Source organism: Sphaerodactylus townsendi, linkage group LG03 (assembly GCF_021028975.2).
Source record: "Sphaerodactylus townsendi isolate TG3544 linkage group LG03, MPM_Stown_v2.3, whole genome shotgun sequence".
In the NCBI taxonomy this organism is placed as follows: Eukaryota; Metazoa; Chordata; class Lepidosauria; order Squamata; family Sphaerodactylidae; genus Sphaerodactylus; species Sphaerodactylus townsendi.
Genome location: NC_059427.1, coordinates 147,203,670 through 147,213,087, shown reverse-complemented (window position 1 = coordinate 147,213,087; position 9,418 = coordinate 147,203,670). Strand labels below are relative to the sequence as shown.

The window sequence follows — 9,418 nt, the reverse complement described above, 5'->3', positions numbered from 1 at the left end:
GCGCTTTCATTAGCGGCGCGGCGGGAGGAGACGTTTGTTGCCGAGAGAGGGACTCACTCCCTGCCTGGTCTTACAGCAGCGCTTCGACTCCCCTCCTGCCCCCTTTTATTTCCTCCTGCCAGCAACCCTGTTAGCTCCTCAGAGGAGACCCTTTTTCGGGGGGGGGGGGAGTCTTCTGGGCAGTCCAGCCCGCCCCGCCATGTACCATCCTTGTAAGGACATCTCCTTAACTTTGCCTCTGAGAATGCAGCTTCTCTTCTGCTCCATCGCTTCCTGTTAGTGTCGGATTTTGTGTTTGGAAGTTTTTGAGCAGCAGGCAACTTGCTTGCGCTGGCTGGTGTGCTCTCTCTAGGAAAGAGATTTCTCTCCCACAAAGACATGTTTTCTCCACAGTCAGTTGGGCGGCACGGGGACATCTCAAAAATTCTAGCTGCTTACATAAAAAATGCGGGTGGGGTGGATGCCTTGGAAAGAGCGTGCGGAGGGACGATCCCCCCTCCCCTCCCCAGTCACCGGCCCAGCAATCGCTAGCTCTCATGTTGACACACCTTGCCCCTTCCAGCCTGTCTTGTGTGTGTGTTTATGGAGGCAAGGGCATTCAGAAGCACAAAAAAATGCATTTCCAGTGGACCAGAGAGAAGGTGGTGGTGTGTTTTTTATCTTTTCCCCATTAGAATCTCCTCTTCATTGGCGTAAGGAGGAGCGGTGGAAGAGAGATTGGGGGGGGGGGGGGGGGGGGAGAGAAGGAATCTCTAAGATCTCATGTTACCAACTTCCTTTTTTCACATTTCTTAGGAGAATGATGATTTGGAGCTAGGCAACCAGATCTCATTAAATAAAAATTTCAGGATCCAAAGATCCCTGGGCAAAAAAACCCTTCCTTCCCCACCCCAGCAACTCTCCATGCTTCCTGAGATGTCTGAATAATAAAATCAAGAACTTCTCTTCCACCACCCCTGAACTTAAATTGGGAGTGAAAAAAGTTGGTTTAATGAGGTGATGCAACCTGGGAATTGCAAATGAAATTTCCTGAAATTACAGGGTTAATCCTAAATAAGAATTCTTTATTAAATATGTATTGGTCGTTCATAAGGGTCTTTTTTTCTATTTAAAGCAGAGTATTTTCATACTTTTAATTCCTGTAATCATTTATTTCCTCTCAACTGACTTTCTCCAGCTTTGAAAAAATGCTCCTTTAATATGGGAATCATGACTGTAATCAAATGCCCATAAACAAAGAGCAAAAACAGTGAAGGGAGAAGATTGGAGTTAAGGAATGAAATAGGTCTGTTTTCAACATTTGCTTTAAATTAACGACCTATGTGGCAAAGAGGTGGTAATTTAAATTGTTTGTTGACACCGGATTTGAGAAAATCCTGCTGAGACTTCTTAATATTTAGAAATAAATGGATGTTTTTAAATATTGGGCTGTATGAACAAGCAACAATTGGTTGCCCAAATAGTTGCATGGAGGACAGTGTAATGAAATTCTCAAAGTAAAGATGCTAAAAGCTATATAAAGCTGAGGGAAAGGAACACATGGCACTTGATTATTGTTTCTGTACAACACAAAATGAAGTTGTGGAACGCATTCCTTCTCTTTCAAGAAACAAGTTATTGGGAGTGTTTTTGTCAAGAATGTGGCACCCAAAGGTGGCCACTGGCAACTCATTGCTGGTCTTTTTGCAAGAGAAATTCAAGCCATTATTACTAGGGGCTTGGTTTGCCTTTCACATGTGAGCTTTTTAGTCCCCAATGCAGACTGGGAGCTGAAAACCTTTATATTTATATGCCTCTTCTTATCTACTTCCTTAAATATATTCTTTTGCTATCATAAGACACCAAATCCTCATTGACAGGCTTTCTTAACACTTGCTCTTAATTCTACCTTCCACTTTAATCACCCTCCCCCCCACAACAGTCATCTTGTGAGGTAGCGCTGAGAGAGTTCTTGGAGCCAAGCTGCCGCTCTGGTGGTCAACAAATTCAAAAGGAACCCCAGTTGAGAATCACTGGTCTATTCAGGGAATATCCATTTTTTTAGTAAGCGATATGTTGCAGTCGGGATAGATTTGTACTGGGTGCCACTCAAAAAATGCATTTTTTTGCAGACTCTGTCACTCCAGAAATGGCTACAGCCAAAAAAGCTAAAACAGACAGTGGTAAAGATCATTCCAAGAGACTCCGACAGAGTTATTTGGAGTGATTGAACGCGGTGGGAAAGCCGCCTTCTGCGGCCCTGTGTAACTTAAAGTGTTGTCTGTCAGACATCAAGTGTCAAACGGCACTTTGACACCAACTTAAAATAATATTGCCAAACTCTTGATGAAGCTGAAAGAAAAGAGTTTCTTGAAGGGAAAATTGAGGAGCCATCATTCCCAGCATCTTAGTTTTTCCCAACTATCTTTTCCAGAACAAATCATCTGGACAGCTGCCAGCTTTCAAATTTCACTGTGCCTTAGCAAAACACGGCAAGCCCCTCTCTGATGGGGAGATTATCAAAACAGCCATGTTATCTGGGAGTAATTCTCTTTTTTTCATGATTTCCCAAACAAGGACAAAATTTGGAAACGCTTTTCTGAGATGGCAATTAGCAGAAATACTGTGAAAGATCGGTGTCCAGCGAGATGGCACCGGATGTTAGTCAGCAGCTCACCACTGACTTGCCAAAGGCAGCCCGTTACTCCATTTTGCGTGGATGAAAGTGCCAGACACTCGCATCGCGCCAGGCTAGCAGTAATTCTGCGTTATGCTGCTGGTGACATCATGAGAGAAGAGCTGGTGAAACTGGTGTCTTTGCCTAAAAGAACACAAGGGATAGATATCCACAGTGCTGTGATGGAGGCTTTTGTGTCACACAATATCAGACCAGAGAAAGTGGTTTCAATCACTCAGTGATGGGGCACCTTCCATGGTGGGGGCAACATCTGGCTTCATACAGTTCTTTGTTAAAGAAGTAAAACATCCAGTCATCCAGTTCCATTGCATTATACACCAGGAAGCTCTTTGTGCCAGGGACAGCAGCAAAACATTTCCGATCTTTTATGTCCTGGAAAGATGTCATCACAAAAATGGTCAATTACATCATGGCTCGCGGCTCTGAATTCCTCGACAGTTTCAGACACCTCTTGAGGAGGTTCAGGCGACAGTATAATTGTTTACTTATGTACAACAAATGTCCGGGTGGCTGAGCAGAGGACGAGTCCTGGAGAGATTTGTAGCCCGCTTCTTGGATGAAATTAGGCTGCTTTGAGAACTAAAAGGGGCAGGAATTTCCACAACTCACTGATATACCTGGCTTACTAACCCAATGTTTTTCACAGATTTTACAAGAAAGCACACTCCAACATACTCGAACAAACAGCTACAAGGTGTTGGGAAAACAGCAGAAAGGGATGTTTTGTGATAATAAAACATTTGAGAGAAAAACTGCAGGTTTTTTGAAAGAGATCTTGAAAGTGGGCAGCCGAAATATTTCCCAAAACTAAAAATGCATTTGAAAATTTCTACAACTTTTGCAGACAATCCTACAAGCCATCAGGAAATCTACAAGGAATTTTCTAGCATTGTAGCAGCTGCAAAGGTGAATTTTAGTAAAAGATTTTCGGCAGTCTCGCTAAGATGGAGGCAACACTGTTCTTTCTTACTTATCCAAAGATGTTTTCTCAAATTTGAAGAACTTGATCTTTCCTGCGTAAATTGGTTAAATTTAGGCAATCTGGAAATGGAGCTGCTGGAATTTCAAGAAAGCACACTCTGAAGAAAAATAAATTCTAAGTGACTCTGGCGTGAAACACTGGAGAAGACAGAAAGGATGACAGAGGAGTATTGCTAGTTCTTGAAAAAATGAAATCCCTAAAGTGTGGAATTCTCTGCCAAATAATTTTAAATCAATGAAGTGGCAAACTTTGGATTGCTTTTCCTCTTCTTTACTTAATCGTCTTATGCTTGTGAGCAGCTGTTTTCAGCTTTGAACTATATAAAATCTGACACAAGAAACAGATCTCATAGATGAGTTGAGTGTTGCATGTGTTGCTCTCTAAACTTACTTCAAGTATGAGCCAAACATAGACAAATTATCAGCATGGCCGCAACAGCAAAAATCACATTAACTGGTCAAAAGCATGCCAACGCAAACGCTCACTTTCAAGAAAAAAAGTTGTTTGGTAAAATAAAAGTTGTTTATGTGAAGTTGTGTATAAAACAAAAGGTTTCTATACTCATTGGAAAGCTCTGTCATTGTATGTTTTTCTTTTCAGATAAAATATGGTGATGTATGAGCAGTTTTTTGTAAACTAAAACCTCAGTATTCTGCTAAATTGCCGTGATGGGCAACTTTGTGATACATAAATGGGTTTCCTTTTGAGTTGCAGCTTCGGCACTCGGTTCTCAAAAAGGTTCTACCATCACTGTACTAGACTAGTACACCCGCTTTGCCGCTTTGAAATGGCTTCTGCATGGTGGGTGAGGCTTGAATTGGGGCTAGAAGTAGAGCTGACTGCATGTTTTCAGTAATTAAACTAGAGCATAGGTGTTCAAACTTCAGCTTCTCCAGATGTTATGGATTACAGTTCATTTAATCTCCTGCCAGCAATAATACTGGCAGGGGATTAAGGGAACTGTAGTCCATAACATCTGGAGGGGTGCGCGTTTGACACCTGTGGATCCAGGAGCCCATTAGCGGGCCCTCCTAGTCCATTTTAGTGTGTTTTAAAAGAGAGAATACTGAAGGCTTCCGCAGCCGAAATGAATCAGTCGTTCGGCCAGGGTTTCTTATAGGCTCTGTGGTCAGAGTCTGGTCGCTTTTGTTCTCAACATTTCACCCCGCATCTATGGCAGGCATCTTCAGAGGCAGGTCTTGGTAAGATGCGTTTCTCTCCATAGTATGCCACTGATGATGCCTTTAGCCATATGATGCCAGCAAAACACCAGGAGCAAAAACCATCAGACCACGGCCACCCAGCCCAGAAAACCCACCACAGCTAGATCATGAGTATGCATTTTTACTGGATGCTGGATTCTAGCTCAGCCTTCCTTGATTAGGAGCCTCGCTTTGGTGCTGTGTGCAGTCATCACTGTTTCTTTGACCTTTTGCAGCCTGTGGAAGACGCCAGAGACTTCTACAAGAGGAAGACTGATTTCCTGACCAAACAGATGGAGAAAATCCAACCAGCGCCTGCAGGAGAAACATGCCATGAAGCAAGGTGGGGACTCCCAAGGCAGGAGAGCAGTTAGGACTGGCAGTGTTGCTATCTGGCTGTGGCAGCAACAACTGGAACGAAGTTCTGACTCTGCTTCTTCTTCTTTGCAGCTGTGGTGGAGATGATGATGCCAGAACATCTCAGCAGCTCACAGCAGTAAAGGCTTCCCCGCCAACCGCAGCAAAGGCCTAGCAAGCACTGGTGCCTCTCATCGTGCCCCTCGGGCACTTTAATATTGACCATTTTGTGACATAAGCCCCCCAGGGAGCAGGCACTCCAGCTCTCTATCAGCTGCAGATGAAAGGGGGAAGTTCTTTGCTTGAACGCAAGTGGAATTCTAGTATTTAAAGGTTTTCTGGGGTAACATCTCCTCGGAAGTTCCTGTCTCGCTCCATTAAGTGGACTTTTGGGTAGCCCCTTTGGCAGGGTTTTTGTATTTAGCCGCAATGTGGGGTTGTTCTTAATTTTAAATACCCCACTAAACTTGTCACTTGAAAATGGAATTGTGCCAAAAATAAACAGGTGGGGATGACAGACTGAGTGAGACTTCCTCGGACTGATTGATTATAATGGAGTGATTCTCAGAAACAGAAATGGCGAGTATAAAGAACTGGGCTAGGGGAGGGGCCAGCCTGCGTGCTGCATTAGATTTAGTGCTAGAGACAGGAAGGGCTCACTCTAGCTCAGGGGTGGGCAATTATTTTTTCCATGGGGCCGCATAAGAAACAGAAAATATTGTGGGAGGGCTGGGCCAAAAGGCTGAACTCTCAATTCTGCATAATAGGGGCTGATAAGTGACAGACAGGTGCACAGATCAAATTCGGGAATCAAAGTGGGCAAATGAAATTCTGCATACAACACTATTTGGCACAAAGAATCACAGGCTTAACCTACCTGCATAGTTGTCCACTGTGACAACTGGGCAAGAGGGGAGACTGAAGTCCCTTGACCTACTTTTTTCATCAACTGGTGCTTTTGAAAGCCCTCGGGCAGAAGCCGGGGAGGGCGCAGGCGCTTTTTGAGAGGGCGCTTTTGAAAGCTCCTGCAGAAGCCGGCAGCCACCGGGCAACTGGCTTCTGCGGGGCTTTCAAAGCAGGGGAACGCTTAGCCAAGCCACTGCACGCAGGAGAGTGGCCTTTCTCAGAGGCCCTTTCCAGCGCAGTGGCAAGGTGAGGGGGGGAAGGGGGAGGGTTAGCAGAAGAATGAGCAGCGCGGTTCTAAACAGGTCCCTTCTTAGGCCAGGGCCAGGGTCTGTCACACGGGCCAAGTCATGGGTCATCCTATGGGTCGTGATGTGGCCCGGCGGGTCAGATAAATGCCCAGGTCTGCTCTAGATCCTTATTGTGTTAACTGCAAATTTTCTCAGCATAAACCTAGGCTTTTTTTTACTTTGAATTAAAATTCCATAGAATTGAAATTTAGCTCACGCTGTAGGAAACGTGTTTCAATTTCTTCCGGGTGTTCCCGGTTCACTGGAGAGACAAAAATATACCAACTATATCCACAAAACAGTTTCTGCAACCAAATTCTTTGTCTTATGGACCTCCCCGCTTTCCGCCCTTCCATGTCTCCCTGGGTGATCTTGGAAAAGCTGTTTTTTGTTTGCCTCCTCAGCAACATAAGAAGAGCTGTGCTAGATCAGACCTGTGGTACAGCTAGTTCAGTGTCCTGTCTCCCACAGTGGCCAATTGTTACCTCGCTGGAAGCCTTCCCCTGATGTTGTCTTCAAGTACCGGATTTCCGAGTTTTACTGGAACCAGTTCTGGTCGCCGCATCTCAAAAAGGATATTGAGGAGATAGAAAAAGTGCAGAGAAGGGCACTGGAGGATGATTGAGGGACTGGAGCACCTTCCCTATGAGGAGATGCAGCCGCGTTGGGGACTCTTTAGTTTGGGAGAGGAGACGGCTGAGGGGGGGATATGATTGAAGCTCCACAAAATTATGCATGCACGTTGACAGAGAGAAATTTCTCTCTCTTTCTCACAACATCACTAGAACCAGGGGGCATTCATTGAAAAAAAAATGGTGGTGGGGGGAGAATTAGGACTAATAAAAGGAAACACTTCTTCACACAACGTGTGATTGGTGCTTGGAATATGCTGCCACAGGAGGTGGTGATGGCCACTAACCTGGATAGCTTTAAAAGGGGCTTTGACAGATTTATGGAGGAGAAGTCGATGACGGCTACCAATCTTGATCCTCCTCTGGATTGGAGATTGCAAATGCCTTAACAGACCAGGGTGATCGGGAGCAATGTTTTATAAGGCCATTATGCGTTCACATCCTACATGTCAGCTCCCAGACGGACCCGGTGGGCCACCGCGAGTAGCAGCGAGCTGGACTAGCTGGACTCTGGCCTGTTCCAGCAGGCTTGTTCTTATGTTCTCCTACTTCTAAAATGTGGCCATTTCCTCACTTTATTCTTATCTCGCTTTTTTTCCTTCTGTTACCATGCTCTATTACTTGAATGCTTTTTCTCCCAGCCTAGCTCACTTCTAGTGTTGTGCTGGCGGTGAAATAGGCATGAAGCCAATGAGGGCAAGTGAAGTAAGAAGGGAGAGCCGAAGTCTTCCCCAGCCACCTGCTCCACTTCTGAACACTCCTGCCGTTTTCCCGGTCAGCAGGAGGATGCATGAATCAAATGTTTGTTGCCGCACCCATCATAGTCAGCACCTCGACCCAAGCCAGATAACAGGGTCCAAAACGGAACGGCCTTTCTTTTTCTGGCCCGGCGCTTTGACTGACTAAGGCAGAACGCTCGTACGCGACAAACTTCAGACTTGATAGATGTGATTGTCTTCAGCCCCTTTCTAGGGCAACCCTTAGCAACACCTCCTTGCAGTGGGCTTCTATCTTTTCTGCCTTTTTCTTCTCTTGTCCCCTTCTTATTTTCTGCAGTTATTCCCCTCTTTTCATTCACTTGCTTTGCACGGTCAGCCAGGACAAAGCCATCAGCGCATCTCGCACTTCCTGGATTCTCCGTGCTGACCGGAGGCAGCATTAGAACGTAGAGAGCTTCCGTGGATTATTTTTCGGTCTTCCTTATTTTCTTCAAAGGGGAGAGGCTTCGAGGCTGTCAGTCTTTTGGACAGAAAAAAGATCATTTTCTTGGATGAAGATGACAGCAAACTTGAACATTCATCTGCCATTTCCTTGGATCGTCTTAATTCTAGAATGCTTCGCTTAGTCTCTGGTGCCTACTCAGTTCTGTCCCCTGCCACCAGGACCCAAGTGGAACGTTTCTAGAACAGGGGTAGGGAACCTTTAACACTCAAAGAGCCATTTGGACCCGGGTTTTCCACGGGAAAAGAAAACACTTGGAGCCGCTAAATAATTTTTTTGACATTTAAAAATAAAGATAACACCTCGTATATATAGGGGTTTTTTAACCTTTTACTCCGCTTCTTCATTCTGAGAAGCTATGGATTTTCACGCCAAGTTGCCTTGGTATGGCAAGGATGAAGCCGCGAAGCTCGGCCTTGCCGTCATTGAAAATTTCGGCCTGGCCTTCCAACGTATGGCTTAGGGGAAGCCCACGGTGCGGCCCAGCCAACCGTGGGCAGTTGGTGCGCCCGCTCTGCTGCCTGCAGGGCTGGCAAAGATGGGTCATGCGGCTCGGCTCGTGGAGCCGCGAGTGCAAGGGCAGAAGAGGCCGCTTACGCGTCTCGAGTCGCAGGTTCCCTACCCGTTCTAGAACAAAGACGCATTCACAAGATGGCAGAGATCAGTTCTCAAATTTCGAGTGTCATTTTTTTTATCCTGAAGAGCATACAGGACGGTGAAAAACATTCTGCCGCTGGACCAACTATATGTCACTGCAGATGTTTAGCCTTTCCCTCTGCTGTAGTTGGAAATATCGGCTTATACTGTTGTCTCCCATTTCACCAAGTATTGGGTCCACTCTCCCTCCAGTCTTCCAGTACCTTGCCAGAACTCTCCTGCCTCCCTTGTCACTCACAATCGTAGGATCCCCCCCCTCATTTTTTTGTATTGCAGGTTATGCTCTCATAACATCTCAGCCCACTGATTCCCCATACACCTTCACTTATCCACTCTCATTATTGCTGCCTCTCGCTACATCACCCTCTCCGAACAAGTTCCACGGGATTCTTCCTCCCTTCCACACTAAACTCATTAAGTGGCTTTGATCATGGAAGAAGAAGAGTTTGGATTTATATCCCCCCTTTCTCTCCTGTAGGAAACTCAAAGGGGCTTAC

General features: G+C 45.6%; 1 protein-coding gene across 1 annotated transcript in view; it reads right to left on the bottom strand.

Annotated features, from left to right (window-relative positions):
* Positions 1-9,418, bottom strand: part of PFDN5 (prefoldin subunit 5) — a 43,333-nt gene that overhangs the window by 5,661 nt on the left and 28,254 nt on the right. The window lies entirely within an intron of this gene.